At 43.0% G+C, this 21,570-nt stretch overlaps 1 protein-coding gene across 1 annotated transcript in view; it reads right to left on the minus strand.

The window, feature by feature from the left end:
- Nucleotides 1–21,570, minus strand: part of TAFA1 (TAFA chemokine like family member 1) — a 503,532-nt gene that overhangs the window by 423,051 nt on the left and 58,911 nt on the right. The gene's annotated exons all lie outside the window — the stretch shown is intronic.

Here is a 21,570-nt window from a genome sequence, read left to right on the forward strand (position 1 = left end):
AAAACCATTATGTCCACAATAATGGAAACGCCTACTGTGTGCCAGGTAATGTGCTAAACCCCAGTGCTTCTATTATCTATCAATCACACACTTTAGTTTCCAAATTCCACTGCTCAAGAATGAGACAAGAAAATGGCTCAGAGAAGCTCATATAGAAGATATTTAAGAACTTAAGTTGGCCACAAATTCAAGATATAAATTGGCAATAAATGTAAGTTGGTAAGTTGGACATACATTTTAAAATGTGATGTAAAACATTAGCAAGTTCTTAGGTTGCGTTGACAGAAATGTAAAATCTCAAATGAAAGGTATCAGTTAGCATTTTTTCAAAAGAGAGTCCATATCTGAAGAATTGGATCCAATTTTGTGTCCAGAAGACAGTGACAACTTGCTAATTCCTTCTTTTGGTAAATATTTTTGAGCATTCAGCAGGTGCAAGACACTTTGCTAAATGCTGTCAGTAAAAAGAACAGGATAATAGCATCCCTTACCCTGATTACATATTACATTATATATTCTAGAAGTTTACATAAATGAAATCATAAAGTATGTACTTATTTTTGTCTGTCATAATTATTTTGAGATTCATCCATGGTGTTGCATGTATCAATAGTTCATCTTTTTATTGCTGAGTAGCTTCCTATTGTATGGATATTAAACAGTTTTTTTCTCCATCCACCTGTTGATGGACATTTGAATTGTTTCCAGTTAGATGAACACCAGATAGATAGATAGATAGATAGATAGATAGATAGATAGATAGATAGATGATAGACAGATGCATATACATATATGTACTTCTATCTATTTACACATGTATGCATGTAGTTGTCTATCCACCTGCAAAAAAAAAGATTTACATGCATATTAACAGATTAAATGCGACGTGTCTATGTCTCCACTCACAATTTTCACTCTTCAGCACGCTACCTGGCTCTTTTGTGAGTTCTAAGTAGAAGAGAGTTGTCAGTTGCGATACTGTGATATAATAAAACATATATACTTGGTCTTCAGGCCTGGTCCCTAAAATGCTTAGATTATCCAGGGTGATGGTATCTTTTTGTACTGAGATAACTGGTGGCTCGGGGCCCTAGATACTTTCAGAATGGAGGGTGAGCTGGACACCACAAAGACCAAGGCAAGATTACAGGGTTGAAAACTTCAGTCCCAAACCCCAATTCCACTGAGTGGAGAAGACCGGAAGGTTGACTCCAATCACCAAAAACCAATGGTTTAATCAACAATTCCAATATAATAAAACCTCCATAAAAATCCTTAATCAATGGGGCTCAAAAACCTTTCAGGATGGTGAATGCATCCGTGTCAGGAGAGCGGGACACCCCAATTCCATGGATTTCACTCTATTACCTCTTCCTCTGGCTGTCCATTAATGTCCTTTATCATAGCCTTTATAATAAACGGGTACTAGCAAGTCAAGTTTTTTTGTTGTTGTTATTCTGTGAATAATTCCAGCAAATTGTGCGGCCCCAGGATGGGGTTGTGGGCACCCCTGATGTACACAGTCAGCCAGAAGCGCAGGAGGCCTGGGACTTGGGACTGGCACGTGAAATAGGTGGCAGTCTGGTGGGACTGAGCCCTTAACTTGTCGAGTCTGCACTAACACCAGGTAATCAGAGTTGAATTGAATTGTAGGATGCCCAGGTGGTGGCCGAAATTTTGGAGTGTTGATTGGTGTGGGGGGAAATATCCCACGTAGTTGGTGTCAGAAGTGCAGGTGAAAACACTTTGCAAAGTAATAGGTGTGGGAGACAGTGCATAAGATCCACCACCAGGCAGGACAGGTTGATCAATTTCCTCAATGGTAGCTGTAAACATAGAGGGCAGGACACTAGGCACCTTCTCAGGCCCTCAGGAGGCGCTCTTGTGTTGTGCTTCCAAAGCACCCCATACATCCCCAATCATAGTCAACTAGTTTCATTCTAGTTTAGAAAATCTCCAGGACGCAAAGATCAGGCGTTCACATTTACACGATCATGTAAGAAACCAGTTTGCAATCATTCTTGGAAAGTCCTAAATAAGAAAACCTAAACCAAAAATTCTACCACATGCTAAGAAAGCAAATCAAAACTGAAAACTGCCACCAGCAACAATCAGAGTCACAGGGGGTGGGAGAGGTGCTCCCTGGCCTGGGGGAAAGCAGTGGTCTGGCTTCCCTCATCTGAAGGTAGTTGTAATTTGGATAAGAGATAACACAAATTAGCTGAACACATGGCCAACAGGAAGTCATTTGCAGAGTACAAATCCACAGCATTTACAAGTTTCTGTCTGTGATGGGTCTGGATTGACTCATGACCCACAGATCTGGGAGACAACACTGAGGGCGTACAACGGACTCCTACCATGACAAGTGGTAATTAGCTATCCTGTACATGTCAAGGATTTTTTTTTCCAAAACGCAGGTATTTCCCAGAAAGAGTAAGGGGGAATAATTCAATGACGAAAAAAGACACTCCTAGAGCTTGCATCTTTGCCCCTTGTTAAATTTACAATGAGAAAGATTTTTTTTCATCTAAATTATATACTGTAGTAGCATCAGATACAACAGGATGCTTCTCAGGCAGAAAATGGAAAACAAAAAACACAAGATGTTTTCTAAGGCGTTAGGAAGCTTTCTTTGACAAGTTATGTCGCAATAAAATATTAATGTGTGCTCATTTGTCATGTGTTAATTAGCAGAATAAGCTGTAGGAACTCCGGATTACCATGCAAATGTTAATTAGGTCATAATTTATGCTAAGCATTTCTAAGTTTAGGAGACTGTGTCTCATTTAGCAGCAGTTGAACTTTAGAAATAATTTGCATGTGCAACTGCTCGGTTTCAATTTTAATATGATAGTCACTTTATTTTAATAAATACAAGAGACTGCATTTAAATAATAGCAAATTCTGAGCTAATGTGGTCACAGTCAGTACATTTCCCTGATAGAAGAAGCTGTCCTTTAATCACCACTCAGGGGAAAAAAAATCAACGCCCTGCTTGCTTTTGCCAGAAAACGTGCTCCTCCATGATTTTTACATGACCCAGCCTGACGCCGTGAGCCCACGTTGTCGTGGTTTTGTCTCCACCTCAGCTCTCTACAGACACAACCACACAGCAGCATTTATTTCTGTTCTGTCCCAGCATGATGAGTGATCGCACTGGCGCCTGAATTCCTGTAAGTGATGGGGAACTTAGATGGGAACGGTGTCCCTGTCCCTGTCCCAGGTGGGACATCTTGCAGGAGGGAAACCCGCACTGGCACCCCAGGTGGGGCACCCCACCTGTCCGCTCCCACGCCAATCAGAGCGGGGCTCACCTGTTCCCACGTCACTGTCATGGGCCCCTTGAAGCGCCTGTGGAAGGCAGAGGACCATACGCGTTGTTCGAGGATCATGAAACTAAAGGTGTGATTATGCATTGGGTCAGGTTCACATACCTGCTGATTGGGAAGACAGTTTTTTCTAAACTTCTAAAAAGATTTGTAATTCATGCTTTCCTAATTTAATATTGTTCTCTTTCATTATGAAATATAACCTTTGAAAAGAAATCTTTTTACTCTCAAAAAGTATTTTCATTTACACTTCTTGTCCATGTGCACGTATGTTAACATACCTGTAACTGTGGTGCATGCCAAGCTTATCATAGGTCCATGCTTTCCCACTGCCAGTGGACGTAATATTGAAAATATGCTCTCAGAGGCGAGCCCATCACCAGCTCAGCAAGGGGAAGGTCAGGTCGCAAATGCAGGACTGGGCGTGGTCACCTAACCCCGCCCTAGCAGCTGGCGTTTATTTCCCACGCGGGCTTCCCAATGAGCTTCCATTCACACTGTTCTTTTTGAATGTGAGTTTGCTGCCCACGTGTAAGGCCCAGATTTCCCCCTTCTCCTGGGCAATGTTGCATCTGCATTTCTCCATGGCAACCACCCACTGCAGCTAGCCTGGTTTTTCCTACACGTAGTAGCCCTCTCTCCAAAGTCAGTTCTCCTTTAGGTCACCTGCCTGGCTCTGTGGACACGTGAGTGGGCAACCACTGCTGGACCATGAAGCTCAGATTCCTTAGCCCAGTGGTTGGCAAACTGTGGCTCGCGAGCCACATGCGGCTCTTTGGCCCCTTGAGTATGGCTCTTCCACAAAATACCGACTTCTGTGCATGGGCCACGAAGTTTCAATCGCACTGTATGTGCGCGCCCGCACGTGGTATTTTGTGGAAGAGCCACACTCAAGGGGCCAAAGAGCCGCATGTGGCTTGTGACCCGCAGTTTGCCGACCACTGCCTTAGCCTGTCATGTAAGACTCTGAATGAGTGCCTTCAACTACTGACTTCAACTCATAGTTTCACAAATTTTTGCTAAAATCAAAGTGATGTTACCTTTGACCCAAGAAAGGAAGCTTTGCAGACCAAGGAGCTTTTCTTCCCGACATCCCACTCATCAGGGCTGCTGCTTCCCTGTCTTAGCCCTTAACCAGGTCATGTTTATATTTCAAGTCATTACTCCGCCACTTCCTCCCCTGTGAACCCTCATTTCCCACTGCAAACTGGAATGGTTTCCTCTAGGCTCCCAGTGAAGACGGCAGAAAGCACATATGTGGGCTCATGGTTTACCTTTTTCTGTAGATAAACACTAGGGTCTCACTCACATCTAGGAAGACACGAATTACTAGTGGATTTTATTTGAATTGGTTTGGTCAAGAACCCGTTTTTCTGTTTTGTTTTGCTGATACCTTGTTATTGCTGTTTGTTTATTTGGTGTTAATAGACCCTTGACAGATCCTTCTCCAGAGGCCACAGTGTAGTGTCTCAGGGCTTCGATGGCATTTTAAATGACAGGAAATTTTGTTTCTTTGTCTATATTTCTGCACCTCTCAAAAACATTTGTACAGAATCATGACGGTGGGCCTGAAGCCTCATATGGCAACTACTGGCTAAAACTGAATAGCAAGTCTTCCTGAGCCCAGAATATGCCCTCCGGGTTGCTGCAGTCCTCACCACTCCTAGCGACCCTGGTTCACCTCAGCAGCCCCTCACTTGCCTGCCCATCCCTGTGGAAGCACCTCAGTTTGACTCCACCTGGTCCACATATAAGTGACAGTCAACTAAGAGCTGTTCCCTGTCAGTAGTGAGGTAGCACCAGAAAAATGGACAGATTTCAAAATAAAATACCACTTTCTTATGCCTATACATTTGCCGGATGCCTGGAGACCTGCCATGGTTTGGAGAACACAGACTAGATTATCGAGGCATCATGTCTACGTTGCCACAAGGAAGGAAATACCATTATGATGAGGAATAAAGATAATGTATCCAGGGAACACAAAATGAGAGACTCTGCTTTGCTGGTGGTTTAGCTTCCCCTCCTTCCTGGGGGCTATCTGGGGAGAAAGATGACCTCATCTTCAGAAATACAGACGCTCCTACATGTCCCTCATGCAGCTTTCGTCATCAGCTACAGCTTTGCTCCTCACTCATGCATCTGCTGCTGGAACCCACTCCAGGTCCAAGCTGCTGCATAAGGTCAGTAGTGCTTACGGCCCATGCAAACGATCCATGATTCTGGTCTTAAGTGATCGCTTTCAGGCTTCAAGCAAAACCCTCAGTTTTGGGGATGAGATGAACAAGCAAACTTTTTCGTGCCTGGCCCCTTTCTAACGCCCATGCCTAGGACAGTGTACCATTCTTACTCAGACGGAGGATTTGAGTGGGAACCTGAGTCTCCTTAAAGCACACAAACGGAATTAAATGTAGAGGCTTTGGTAAGGAAAGCAGAAATTTATCAAGCACCATATTTTTTAAAATATACGTATGTCTTCTTCATAATCAAGATGCAAAACTTAAGACAACTGAGACTTAATAAATACCCTCAGATTCTGCTACGGACACACACCAGGTGCACACAGCATCGATGAGAAGGGCCAGCGTCACACGCCTGTCACAGATACCGCCGCCCGGGGAAGGGTTCATAGTCTCTTCAACGATTGTTCATGCAGTTTAAGCAGACAGTTACTTTCTCCAACTGTTAGCTCCATCTCCAAGCAAAGTAAAAACCATCCAGAGAGACAGCAAGTAGGAGAGCGAGTGCACATGTGCCAAGGAGGCACAGAGTCAGTACAAATCTGCACCTTGGTCCAACTACGGGATCAAGTTCCATCATCCATCCCAGCGAGATGGTGAGCGACAGTGGGACTTGAAGAATCCAGGTTTTTTGGGGGTTTTTTTGTGTTTTTTTTGTTTTTTTTTTGTTTTTGTTTTTTTTAATATATTTTATTGATTTTTTACAGAGAGGAAGGGACAGGGATAGAGAGTTAGAAACATCGATGAGAGAGAGAAACATTGATCAGCTGCCTCCTGCACGCCCCCCACTGGGGATGTGCCCGCAACCAAGGTACATGCCCTTGACCGGAATCGAACCCGGGACCCCTCAGTCCACAGGCCGACGCTCTATCCACTGAGCCAAACCGGTGCTAGCGAGAATCCAGGTTTTTATGAAATAGAGCCTGCCCTCTAAAACTAGCAACCAAAGCCCAGCTAATTGGATTACCCAGGAGCCCGTTTAAAGAAGAAATATTGCTCAATAAAATTACCCAGCCTCCCTGAAGCCCGCCTCTAACCCTTTTATCTTTCCTCTAAGGCACATGCATCTGAGCTCAGGATGAGGGCTCATGGCTCAACCCAGAACTGGCCCAGGAGCACTGGAAGTTGAGCCAGCTTATCCACATCCATGGAGGCCAGGGGACTGTGATTCATTAGCCAAAATAAAAATAAGTAAGTGAACTATAACAATGCACTGATTTCCCCTGAATGTCCAGAATGTTCCCCCCACCAACCTACTTCACTGCTGAAATACCACTGCTCTGGCTTTAGTCCGCAAAGTATGGTGTCATGGCCTCATGATGCTTTTGATATAGAAATATCCTGCCTGGGGTGTCACATAAAGTTGCTTTCATCATCTGTACACCAGTGTCTACCCATGTGCATTCCCACCAGCGGGTATGACAGCCATGACAAGGACAGGAGGCACTTTGGGCTGCTGTATGTATGTGCACACACACATACACACATGCAGGCAGACACAGGCATGGGTGCAATGGTGGACTTTTGAGGCAGGAGAGCCTGTAGGTTGAAGGACAATACAGAGGCAACAAAGATCAATGTGTCCGCCTGGCAAGCCCTGCTCACAAAGGAACATGCCCTCTTGAGCATTCAGAGCAGGTTCTCATTCAGTTGCCTGAATGAGATGAGAGGAGCGGGTTCATTTAGGCCCCAGCTGAGGATGCCAGGAAAAGCCCGTGGAGCCGCTGCCGCGCGGAAATAGATTTATCTGCACCCAGTCACTTAAGCTCAGGTGCCCTTCTAAGTTAATAACAATTAAGCTCGCTCTGCCATGGCATTGGGTTAATAATTCCCAACTGAGTCAGTAAACCAAACAAGCCTATTTTTACAAAGACCTTATTTCCTCTGAATCCTTAATTCATTTAGTTAGAGCTGGCCCTCGGCTAGATTGGGGAATAGATCAAGCTTCTGCATGGGGCCTCTTCTCTCAGTCTGCTCCATATATCCCAGGCCACTTCTTTCATTGCACAAAATACATCATTGGGTGTTTCTTGCTGACTCCAGTGATCAGGGACCCTGTGATGGAACCTCACCTGCCTGTGCTCTCTACCCCGCATTCTCCCTTCTTGCTCTCAGAAGTCCCCTAGCCTGTCCTCTGCTCTTGCAGAGATGTTTCTTTACCTTCCCAGGGAACTTAGTGGGTAGGAATGTAGGATCTGGGGCCAGGGCACTTGAGCTCAAATCCCACTTCTGCTATTGCTAATTCTGTGATCTTGAGAAAGTTATCCAGCCCTCCGTCTCAGTTTCTACATGTGTAAGTCAGACAACAGGGTTGTTAGAGAAATACGAATATTTATATGCCTAGTGCAATTAGAGCAGTGCCTGGCAATTTGCAAATCCTCAATAAGCATTAGCTACCATATTTATAAATGTCATCTAGTACAATATTCTTCTTCCCACACTGTTGTCTTCAAGCCACTAGCACAAATGCTCCCCAGTACTTCTTCTCGGCTCCTGTAGAAAATATGAGGTTGCAGGAAAGGAGGCACTGGATATCACTGACACCCTGAAAGTGATGGGAACAATTACCTCTTACTCACTCAGCATGTGGGATTTTATACATAATGGCAAACACCCCACTATTTGGCCCCATCTTCAACAATCTCTGTTGGCTTCCAATCCTGAAACTTCTCAATTTATGATACTTTTCTACCACCAGAATTCATCTTTCTAGAATCTAGATACTCAGTGACTGAACTGAATGATAAGCAGCCATAGATAATATCATACATATTTAACATATATAAAGTATATATATTCTACATAATAAAAGCCTAATATGCTAAGTGTCTGATCATTCATCCAATCGTCTGACCCTGCAGCCCTCACCACTCCCTAGTGACCCTGGTCAGTCACTATGACATGCACTGACCACCAGGGGGTAGATGCTCCAACTGGTAGGTTGGCTTGCTGCTGGGGTCTGGCCAATCAGGACGGGGCGAGATGGCCCGAACACGCCCTGGAGCCCTCCCTCGGTCCTCCCCTGCCTCTAAAATATTTCTTCTAATTAATTCCCTTTCAATGTGCACAAATCCATGCACTGGGCCTCTAGTATACATATATAATTAAACGGTAAAGTTTTCCAAAGCCCTAAAACTTAGATATCAGTATATACTTTTGTTCAACAAAGAGAAGTGAATTGAGTTCTGAGACATTATTAAGTGTGGGCTCTGATGTGCCATTGTGTAAGCATGTTTGTTTTTCCTTTCCCTCTGGGATTTAAGACCCATTTGATTATATTCTCAATATTGATTCAGGAGGGAAAGAGTGCTGGGTTTGGGGTCAGTCTCAGCCATGCCTGGTAAAGACTGGAAGACCTTGTCAATATCCATTAATCTCCAGACTCTACATGTTTGTCTAGAAAATGGGGAAACAATCTCACAGGACTGATTTAAGTTTCAACTAAGACATATGGAAACACTTTGTAAGCTGTGCAGTCAACACAAGCATACAGACCGTTATTGGCATGTTACAACAATAATAGTCAGTGCTTTTTAGTTCTTATTATGTGCCAGGAACTCTTTTAAATGCCTTATATAGATTGTCTTATTCAATGCTCAGAACAACAAAATCAGATGCCATTAGGATTCCTGTTTACAGATGAGCGCTAGATCTTTAATTCTCTCACTAGATTTTTAGCACATACCCATACTTCCACCAGAAATACAGAAATGATTATCATCTGTGATACCCTATATATTAGGTTCTTATTGCTGTTGTAACAAACTACCACAGACTTAAGTGGTTTAGAACAAAACAAATGTATTATCTTAATTTCTCAAGGTCAGAAGTCTGAAATCGGTCTTATGAGGCTAAAATGGAGGTGTTAGTGGGGCTGCATTCCTTCTGAAGATTCTGGGGAGAATGCATTCTTTTCCTTCTCCAGCTTCAGGCTCCACCCACTGCTGGGCTATTAGCTCCTTCCTTTGTCTGCAAAGCCAGCAATCCCAGGACACCGCCCCTGCTTTTGTCACATCTTCCCTGAGGCTGCCTGGAGCCTTTCTCTTTTACTTACAAGGACACTTGTGATTACGTCAGGCCTGACCAGATAATCCGGAATAATCTAATCATGTCTCTGAAGTCTGCTTTGCCAGGTCCAATACCATATTCATCAGTAGTGGGGATTAGGATGGGAGCATCTTTGGGAAGCCATCATTCTGCCTACCACACCCTGCAATGGCCAAGTTATAAAATTACAATAAAGAATTGTTTCTAATACATAAAAATGGAAAGGAAGTAACAGCATCTCTTCTGTGACAAAGATCCGTGCTTCAATGTGGCGGGGACATGTATGTTGTCTCACCACCCTAGTGAAATGATTGATGTGGTAGCAACAGCGGGGCAAATGCACAGAAGGGAGGAGGCTGGCTGGGGGGAGCAGGGGAGCTCTGTGTCCGGTGATGAGGCTTGGCTGTTGGATAAGGCTAACTAGTATCTCTAGCAATGAATCATGAGAAACTACTATTTGAGTTATCACAGCGGCAAATCTGCACATTATGCTAGTAGCTCTCCATGCCTGGCTCCCAATTCAGGTTGTGGGCTACACGCCTGCTCTGACCCAGGTAAGTACCCTGCACCAGCCCTGGGGAAACCACCGAGATCAGCAGAGCTGCTGGCCGAGGGTGAGAGGAGCCTACAGCTGTGGGAGAGGAGTGGGATCATGAACTTCGCTTGTGGCTCAAGCCTAGCAGCCGGGATGGTAGCTCCTCCCCATTCCACCTCCCATTGCGAGTCGTGCCCAGCCACCCCTTCCTGTGACAAAGTCAACTTCACGTGGGTCATCAGTGGATCCGAGTGCGGCCAGGGGTGCGGGATAACACATGTTGCATCACCCTACTCACACCTGCCAGATGTGTGCATGTCTCCAGTGAATTCTAGTTGCCAATCTCTGCATCCCTGCTCCTCAAAGCCTTTCCTTCTGGAACTATGATCAGGGCCCCCTGACCAAAGTCAACAGGCTGGACGTGCCTGGAGTTGACCTCCAGAGTCGCTCTTCCCACGGTCTCGCAGGAATGGAACTGGGGCGCACACTGTGCAGCGCCCTTGCTTCTCGGCTGGCAAGTCTGTGGTGCGGGGGTTGCCCTGCTTCCCAGTCTCCATGAGATTAAGGTCTGAGGGCTCACTATGGTGTCTGGCTTTATCCTGCGGTCTGACTGGTCGTCTGTCCTTTCCTGTATCATATGACGTTTCCTGCACCTCCCAGGCCAACCTGGATCACCTACCACTGGGTAAAAAGACATGGAAGCAGGTGACCAACCACCCTGTTTGCTCTGGACTGAGGGGTTCCTGGAACATGGGACTTTTAAAAAAATATATATTTTTATTGACTTCAGAGAGGAAGGGAGAGGGAGAGAGAGAGAGAAACGTCAATGATGAGAGAGAATCATTGATCGGCTGCCTCCTGCACTCCCCACACTGGAGATAGAGCCTGAAACCCGGGCATGTGCTGTGATCAGAATCTAACCATGACCTCCTGGTTCATAGGTTGATGCTCAACTGCTGAGCCACGCTGGCCAGGTGGGACTTATCATTTTAAAACTAAGAGAGTCCTGGGCACCAGCTCGCAGGGGCCTGGGGCCGAGGCCTCTCAGGATGTGGAGCTGCAGGGCTGCCTCGGAGAACTTGCTGGGGAAAGTGGGATGATTGGCCCTCACAAATCTTTGGAATCGGTTTCTGCTGCTAGAAACGGGCAAAATGGCAACACAATCACCTTTGCTGGCAGCAAGTGGGGTGCGGGGCTACGGTGTCATAAGTTCTAAACCTTCCGGAGAGTGGAGTGGGAGGGCGCGCTGGGGAGGACACCCAGCTTAAGCGCCATCCAGCACTAGAGAGAGACGCTGGCATGACCAGGGTGAGGGCTACGGACTTGGCTTGTGGTGTCACGTACCACCAAGGGGCTTACAAAAGAAATAACAGGCGCCAGGGAGCCAACACCCGGCCGAGGCGCAGCGGGCGCCGGGACTCTGGGCAGCACTGGGAGGCTGGGAGAGCCTGCAGCATCAGGGCCGGGACCTGGTGAGGAGAGGAAAGGGGATGTTTAAGTCGCGGGCTCAGCAAGCCTGCCGGTGCAGGTCAGGCCGTGATGAAGACACCAGGGGACCCTAAGGCATGGGCCATCTGGTAAATGAATTCTGGGCACAGGAATTCCTGCGTTCCTGCCAACCCCCTGGGACTGAAGAAGCCACCACCATCCCAGGTTCAGAAGACAACATCCCCTCCTTGTCTGCAGACCAAGCAGAAGCTTCACTTGGGAGGAGACCTTGCAAACTGACTCTCTCCTTCTTGAAGATCTGCCCGTGCTTCCCACAGAGGCCAGGAACGAGGGCTTCGGGTGGCCTGACTGGAGAAGTGCTAACCCGGCATCCGGAAGAAAGGAGTCGCTCACAGAGCTTCAGGACCTCGCCATAGGCAACTGCAGAACCGGGCGAGACACCTGGTCATGGCCCTTGAGGGTGCTGCACCTGGTCAGGCCCTTGAGGGTGCTGCACCTGGTCATGGCCCTTGAGGGTGCTGCACCTGGTCATGGCCCTTGAGGGTGCTGCACCTGGGGCAGGGAAGGGGAGCGAAATAAAGCCCCAGATGCAGGCGATTTGACAGATATCAAGGCATTCCCATACAAGACAAGCCAGAGATGCTAAGAAATTAAACACCCCCTTCTCTCTCTCTCTCTCTCTCTCTCTCTCTCTCTCTCTCTCTCTCTCTCTCTCTCCCTCTGTTAATGAGCCCTGAAATTGGTAAATAAATACGCCCATTTGATGGGCCATTTCTGCGGTGTGTGTTTTGCATATTTCCCCATGGGATTAAGCTCCAGTCATCCACAATGGCAGGTGGCTTAGTAATGTCCCTGTATTGACTACCTTCCCTTCCCTTCCCTACCTCCCACTCCTTGGGGTGTTTCCTTTACATCCACATAAAATGCTTGCATCCAAATTTTTGCCTGAGAGTCTGCTTCTCTGAGAACCCAGACCTGAGCATGGAGGCAAGTATCTCATTATTAAAACTTTAAGCACATTCTTTAATCTAACATCTCAAAAATTAAAAGGAAACAGAGAAATATATTTAGTACCAGATTACAAACTTGAAGATAATAAAACTCTCTGCCATTATGCTATCACCCCAGATCTTAGAAAATGTCTGACACATAATTGCTACTTATGAAGTATGCATTCAATAAATGAATAAACAAATGAATAAGTGAAAAGATTAACTACCACCAACAACATAATTGAGGAGGTGACAAAATGTCGCATGTGAAGGGCAGGACAGTACGCTAAGTCCTTCAGGCTTTCAGTCACACGGTATCAGTCACTACCAGGCAGCTCATCTCTTAAAAGGTGAAAGTAGTCATAGAAAATATGTAAACAAATGAACATCGCTGTGTTCCAACAACATTTTATTTACCAAAAAGGCAGAAGGCCGGATTTGGCCCATGGGCCATAGTTTGCCAAACTCTGGTGCAAACTAAAATTAAAACCATGCCAAAATTTCAAATAAGGGAAGGGAAGCACAGAAAATGTTCTGATTTACTGATATCAATTATCTGATTTATTGATGACTATATTAATATTAATTGTATCATTTACCTATATTTATAGTATTTATAATATTATCAATATTAACTAAATAGTTTTGATAGCTAATTTGATACTTTTTGAAATACAAAATTATTATGTTTAAACACTTATTTTTGATGGCCCTGCTTTGCATTGACTGTCCTTTGCCAGTCTATTTTGCAACTCTGAGGAGAAGTTAGTTTGCTATTTTGGTAATTCTATACCACACAAATTACTGTAAAATAAAAAAAAAATTCACAAAATGAAGAACAGAGACAGATTCCATTGCAAAAAATAAAATAGGCTGGTCTAAGCACAGTGGTGTCCACAACTAACTGATCAAAGCCAGGTACAGATTGCTTGCCCTGGCCAGTGTGGCTCAGTTGGTTGAGCATTGTCCCATGCACAGGTGGTCACCGGTTCAATTCCCAGTCAGGACACATGGGAATTGTCCTGGGGCATGCAGAAGACAGCAGATGGATGATTCTCTCTCCCTCTCCCTTCCTCTTTTTCTAAAATCAATAAAAATGTATTTTTTAAAAAGTAAAATAAACACATACATTAAAATGTGGACACCAAATTTTGGGAGGTAAAATGCAAAGAGATGAAATAAACCTGATTTTGTTTTTATTCCTACTTGGAAAAATACCAGCAGACTCTAGCAGTAGCCTGTACTTAGGCCTTAAATATTGACATTTTCACCTGTACAATACGGCCTTTATCACAGGCGTTACATTTTTAATAGGCAATTCTGCTGGAGTATTACTTTAAACAATTCACAGTGGGATTATCCTTGGCTCTCCATTGAAGAAGGTCCCACCCCCACCGAACCAACTTCTTTCAAATCACACTGCTTTATCTCTGTGATTGCACTCAGAGTTATCTGAAATGTTTGTATATTTGAAAGTTGCCCGTGCTGATGCTGAAGAAGTTGTGCAGATGTTAACACGAACCCAAAATGGCTGCTGTAGAATGCTGGATGATGGCTAGTGGGTCTTCGGGGATCCTCTGATTGTGTAGCGTGGACACCTTTGACTGCTTTTGCCAATCTATTTTGCAACTCTGAGGAGAAAAAGTTAAATTGAGGATAGTGCTGGTGAAATGAATGTTTTCTTTAGAGAGCATGGCAAATGATTCCTGCTTGTAGCGATGTAAATAAATATTGTCCATTAGAGATTATAAATCTTTATAAGTTCTATTTTCATTAGAATGAAATGTGCAATATTGCTGGTTAATTCAAAAATTAATAAGTTAAATAAAATCTTTGATGTGGTCACTTTGTACTTCTGTCAGATTCATAGTTTTGCCTTTTTGAAACATCTTTTAACACTGGACACAAGATTCAAAAGAGAGCCAGATAGGGGACATTGTCATGTTCAATGTTGTGCCAAGCACATTGAAGAAACTCAATAAATGCTTGTTGTCTGAATGAATGAATGATCAGATAAATGAATAACTAAAATAAATGGAGATGGCCTACCAGGAGAGAAAGCTTAGGACTTTCAGGACTGCTCTGGAGAAATTCCAAGCTGTTCACTGTCCGAGAGCTTCCAACTCAAGGTCTATGTCCTGGTTTATGGGGATGTATTTTCTCAGGTAAAGGATGCCTTTCTACAATTAGCCCAAAGGCTCCAGTGGACTCGGGGAGGGTTTGAGAACACTGTGCGGATGCTGAAGACCCAGAGTGGTCATAGAAATCTGGAGATTGAGGTGAAAATTCAGGACCAAAACAAAACAGACTGTCATTGAGAAGGGATGTTTTGATGGAGAGGACTATTTAGGGCCTTTTAAATAAAAATTATCCAGAAAAGTCATCTTTCAAGTTGAAGGAAGACTCAGCACTTAAAAATAAGGGAAAGAGGAAGTCCTGGTGATTTCTCAACAGTGAAGAGCTATTAACAATCACTCACTGTGGTGAGATTCAGAACAGGAAGCATTTTGAATTGGAATAGTCCATTTTAAAAATCATGCTGTCATAATATTGAGAGTCAAGCAGGTATAAATCATAGCCTTGCATGCTTCTCATTGCCAGATACTTCAGTGATTTATGGAGAAAGTCTTCCTTGGATCACAACAAAGATGAAGGATTTGGTAGGCTGTCTCCTGTCACTTCAAACTGTCAGAGATTGATAGAAAGATATGGAATGTAAAGAGCACCATTTGTATTGTTAAAAGATTTTCAATGGTTAAAATTATTTTAGAAGAAAATAAAATAATGGTTTTGTCAACTAGGAACCTGGTACATTTAAAAAAAAATAATAGGTTATTCAAAAAAATAACATTCCATGCCTAAACCTATTTATCTTGCCAAAATATTTTCATGCATCTTTCTGAAGCTGGTAAACCAGACAAGTCATGAGGATGGTTTTAAATCATCTGAAATATCATAGTGCACCCAGTGCCAAATGTTAAAGGGTAAAAGTTCAGAAGTGACATATCCAATCTAAACCAGGGCTTATCAACCTCAGCACAAGTGATATTTTGGGCCAGAGAAGTCTTTTTGTAGAGAATTATCCATGCCCTATAGAGTGTTTAGCAGCATCCTTGCCTCTACCCATGAGGTATCAGTAGTCCTCCCTCCCATAGTTAGGACCACTAAAGAAATTTCCAGACATGGCCAAATGACTTCTGGGGGACAGAAAGCACCCCTCGTTAAAAGCCACTAACTGAAAACCCATGCATTTCTAATAAGTTAGTCACATTTATTGGTACATATTTGTACCAGATCCCAATCTTAGCAAGGATATCAAGAACTATCTTGTTATCTTTTCTCCAACAGAATCCCAGTGTTTCTTCTAATGAAAAACAGAGGAACAGTAGAAATCAAAGGGACTGTAGTAGAAACCTTTATTGAGTTCTGATTATGTGCCAGATGCTATGCTAAGACTAATACATGGATTAACTCCTCCAATCCCCACAACAACTCTTTGAGGCAAGTATTCTTATCATGACCATGCTGAAGATGAGAAAATGGAGGGTTATAGAAATGCTTAAAATCACCAAAGTAGAAAGCGTACCAACAAAGATTCAAAACCAGGCGGGATGATAAAGACTCTGCTTTTAAAAAAATTATCTTTATTGTTGAAAGTATTACAATGTCCTCCTTTAAACAAAATAGATCCGGAAACATGGAAGCATGCAACAGACTGATGAATCTCAGAGGAGAGTAGTGGGGCAGGAAGAGATTAACCAAAGACTCTATTTTCAATATCTATTTTCTATTCTCTCCATGAAGTACAGTCTTTATCTCAGTAGACAGCTATGGACAAAGATACTTTGGCTCATGGGCCAGACAATGATCCATAGGTCAAAGCCAGCCCCATTCCCTGTTTTAGAGGTAAAGATTAATGGGGCCACAGCCACACCCATTCACTTACATTTTGCCTGAAGATGTTTTCACTCAAGAAAGGCAATTGAGTAGGGGAGACAGAGACTGTAAGGCTCATAAAGATGAAAAAACATTTTCTGGCCTTTTGCATAAACACTTTGTCTATGCCAACCTCTGTTTTAAGCTGTGAAGCTGGCCCCTCAAATGGTAACTGGTTGAGCCAGAACTTGAACCCAGCCCGATTGCTCACCCAGACTCTTATCCACAGAGCTCTGCTGAGCACAGTAGGAATGGCACCAGCACTGAGAGCGAGCTCACTCTGTGCCAGGCACCCGAAGCATCCGTATGTGGGAGCTCATTTAATCCTCTGAAAAACCCAATAAGGGGCCAGGGTGTGTGTAAAAGACATAGTTGGTTCCCAGCCCATATCCCCCCAGTATTCCCATCTGCACCATCAGGACGTTTCTCCCTTGCCTTGGAAGCACATGTGGCCCAAGGAGAGGGAAGATGGCAAGTACCAAAGAATGAGTGACATAAGGAAGCTTCAAAGGCTTAGTGACAAATTCCACAGTCTTGGTGTTGGATTGGGATAAAGTCGAGGTCTCTTCTACACTCCCCAAGGTCCCAGTCCCCTGCAGTGGTAACTGGTGTGATAGCACATCCTTTATTGGCTTTCTCCCGTCCCTCTCTCATTTCCGTTTCGCAACCTATGATTCCCAGAAACATTTCCCTAATAAACAACCTGTACTTGAATTCTTATCTCAGAATCAGTGTCTGAGGGAACTAAAACCAAGATATGTCATTTTAAAAATATATATATACTTTTATTGATTTCAGAGAGGAAGGCAGAGGGAGAGAGAAATAGAAACATCAATGATTAAAAAGACTCATTGATTGGCTGCCTCCTGCATGCCCCCTACTGGGGATTGAGCCTGAAACCCTTGGCCAGAATCGAACCTTCAGTCCATAGGCTGATGCATAAGGACAAACCACTGAGACAAACCAACTAGGGCACGATATGTCATTTTTATAGGCAGAAAACTAAGGCCCAGAGAGGTAATGTAACTAACCTAAAGTCACACAGCTGGTAATTGGTGTGTCAGGATCTGAACCAGGCCATCCGGCTCCACAGTCCACACTCTTCACCAAACCACTCCCAAGTAATAGTCAATCATGAGGCACCTGGATATTCTTCTACTCCTTTCTTCACTGTGCGGAAAACAGATAGCTAAGCATGTATTTCAATTTATTCTGGAAGTGCTGCCAGTCATTTTGGGCAAACACATGCCCAATGCCTTCTCTCTGCTTCTTCCCCTCCCTAACTAGGAGGGGCAGTCAATTTCTGTACCAACACCCGAGAGAGAGGGACAGAGGCAAACTTTCTAGTCTTAGAAAGAAACATCTGCACACTCCTTTTGTTTGAGCTCCATTACCATCCCTGACCCAGCACATTCCCTCCAGCTCCAAGTAAACGATCAAGATTACCATTTCCCTGGGCCTTATAATAGATATGAAACTCTGTCCGGATTCCATTACCGAGATGCAGAATCCATGTGTGCTCTAGTCCTCTTCAGGTGGGAAAACAAACAGAATATCCTTCTCTTTTCTCTGAGGGATTAAAAAAGCACACATTTCACTGATATACTACTGCCATAATTCCTCATCCACAGCCCCCAGTCCTCATGTAATGAGAGGCATTAAAATCATGCTGCCCGTCACACATACATCCTGCCTCGTGGCTGAGTAAGAGCTGCTCTCCAAGGAAAAAGTCCCTTCAATAGCCACCCTAACTTGTCCCTACTGCAGACACTATAGGAAAAGAATTGGGGTTTATTTTCTTCTAAAAGCCTAAGTGTTGTAAAAAGTAAATTTCTGATAACATAAGTTGTCACAGAAAGAGAAAATGAGGAATTAACCCAGGGTTAATATATAGAGTTGTAGTGAAAATTTTGTCCAACTGTACATGCCACCATTACCTTACACTCATATCCAAGGCCCATGAACCTCATTTGGATCTGTCTTCCCAAGATATTCCTATAATTGTAACTATTATATTTTTGAGTATTAATGATTTTCTGAGAGAATATCAGAATACTTGTACTTGGCAGTAAAGAGTACTCAACCAATGGCAGTTCTGTTTCATAAAGCAGGGAGAAAGGAATCAGGGTAATTTAGGGGTCTGTTACCTTAGATCTGGGCTCCAGGTTGATTTATCTGAAATTATCATGTCTCTGACTCTTGGTCACAAGTTCTAAGGATCATCCTTCATAAACACCTGGTCAAATTCACATGATCCTTCAGGAATTGAGTACCCTCTATTGTCGTAAAGTAATACAATCAGAAGTTTCTGAGTTTTGTAAGGTTATCCCATTCTAGAATCACCCAATAGTTATCTTCCTGAAGCCTAGGTGTTCCTTTGTTCTGTATATGTAAGTGTCTCTAATGTATCCCCATTCCCCATTCTTAATATAATCAAATTGTTAAAACAATCCAGTTGTCAGCTACCAGAAAGGGGTGTTTCTCCCACTATAGTTTAAATTAAATTGCATTCCAAAAGGAAGAATAGAATCCATTCATTCTAGCATTCCAGAGGTGAGGGCTTTCAGTCCTCATTAAGAGTACTGCTACCCATGTGAAAGAAACTTTCCCTTGTGATCGTCCATGAAAATTTGGTAGGTTTCTGTTATTCCTTTGTGATGAGCCCCTCCTTAAATTTATTATTTTTTCTTATGTTTTCTGTGTGTTTATTTGAACTGGAAGATGGATTCACAACTATTTCATCCCTGGGTCCCGTCATGTGCTTTTATTTATTTATTTTTAAAATATATTTTATTTATTTTTTATAGAGAGGAAGGGAGAAGGATAGTTAGAAACATCGATGAGAGGGAAACATCCATCAGCTGCCTCCTGCACACTCCTCACTGGGGATATGCCCGCAACCAAGGTACATGCCCTTGACTGGAATCGAACCTGGGACCCTTGAGTCTGCAGGCTGACACTCTATCCACTGAGCCAAACCGGTTAGGGCCCGTCATGTGGTTTCCTATCCCCATCTGAAGAGGGCCATTTTGAATGTGTCACGAGCTTCCTATGCTGAAGGATGTGATAGTGCCCGTGTCACATCCTGGACTTTCTAAAGGGGAGGAAGGCTGCCCTGAGTGCAGGCACTTTATGAAGTTGACGTGTGCAAAACCCACAGCTGGATTACCTGCATCAGGGTGGAGACTGTTGAAGAGATAAAACTCAACTATTTTCAATATTAAGACAGTTTTTTACAGATATCACACTGGAATGACTAATGAGCAAAGGCTTTTCGCAAACCTTTAAGTACAGCACTTGCATAATCTTTCTAACAGCTTCTCATGCAAGTGGTGCACATTTAATTGTGTTTTCCTTTGAGAAATCAATATGCCATATGTGATACTCGTTACCAAGGACACAGTCCTATCCTGGGGTTTTCCACGTTATGGTCATGCCACCTACAGTAGCAGCATCTACAGCACAGCTCAGATTCTGTCTACCTGCCTTCAGCTCCCACTGCCAGTCAACCTGCCTGAATCTTGGTTTACTTATGAATTCAACAGGTGGACCCACCATATAGAGTGCTGTATGAACTGAATGAGGTAAACCATGGACCACACTGAGCATGATGCTTGAACACAGTCAATATTTATTATCATCAAAGATGCTCAACATGGATCTTAACAATAAGATAATTAGACCCTAATTTGAGCAATTTTTCTAATTTACTTCTAGAATGCTTATTTATAACCAATCAATTGCTTAAAAATTTTAAAGTGTACTATTACAAATTCAGAAACAGTTATAGGAGACGGTTTTAATAATGTAAAAAAAATGTAAATAAAGTGAAAATTAAGTAAATTCCAGAATTAAGGGAGCTACAATACTTTGAAGGGTTTTCCTAACCATGTCTTTGTTTTGAGTATAAATTATTTTATACTCTGCAATCAGAGTCACTTAAATATAACCTTATGTTAGAGAAAACAACACAAATATTTATCTAGACTAGCATTTCAATTTCTTATGTAATATAGAAACTAAATAAAGATATGGATTGTTTCAAATCTTGAAAACTACTTCCAAAGTAACCGTTATCCAACACTGCAGTTTCAAAAGTGAGTATCCTCAATGGGAATAGGGCTTATATAAATAACAGAGATAGGAGAAAAATGAAGGAATTACTGTAAACCTATTGGGGAAATATGCTGCCAATGGGGCAAGATAATTAAAACATGCACTAAGCTAATTACCAAAACTTTAGTAATTAATTTATCACTGGAATACTACTTCATGCTATGGTCATTTATGAATGAAATTTTCTTTAGGACACAAGGTGTTCTCACCATAAAAATAGTCTCCTTTGTTAATTTTGACACTTCATTTTGAAAATGGGATGAAACTTGAAAGAATAAATAATGCAATGCATGATTAAAGAGCTGAAGACTTAAGAGATCATATATGAATAGAGGCTGAATACTAAATATTACATAATAAGATAATAAATACAAAACATCAGTGCCATCGCTTCCCTGCCCAGTGCCTATGACAGACAATCAATCCAAGTTGGCTGGTCTCACAGCTCAAACAATTCTTCCCATCCAAGATCAGCTGACTCCTCAGTCACATAAGTAAGTCAGCTTTCAGTCATTAAGATGCCCCCAATCAACCCACAGAAGCCTGAGGGGGAAGATGTTAATATTTCTGAGGTGATATGAATATTTGTTACACAGCAGTAGCTGATTAATATAATTATGATGCATGTGATAATGATTATTACTATCTCAAATAAATTCTATCTGGTATGCATTTTGCCATTTTATGTCTAATCCTTACAACATTTCTGCAATAAATAGTATTATTACCCCCACAGTAGAGACTGGGAAATGAGACCCAAAAAGTTTTAAGTTGCCCAGGGTCTAACATCTAGTAAGTGGCTGGTCTATGGTTTAAATTCTGGTATAATAGCAAAATTCCATGTTCTTTCTTAAACACCCCACTTACGCTCTCACCTTCTCTTTATCTCCTATTTACCTATCAATGTCAATATATCAACGTGA

Source organism: Myotis myotis, unplaced genomic scaffold (assembly GCF_014108235.1).
Source record: "Myotis myotis isolate mMyoMyo1 unplaced genomic scaffold, mMyoMyo1.p scaffold_m19_p_13, whole genome shotgun sequence".
NCBI classification, from domain to species: Eukaryota; Metazoa; Chordata; class Mammalia; order Chiroptera; family Vespertilionidae; genus Myotis; species Myotis myotis.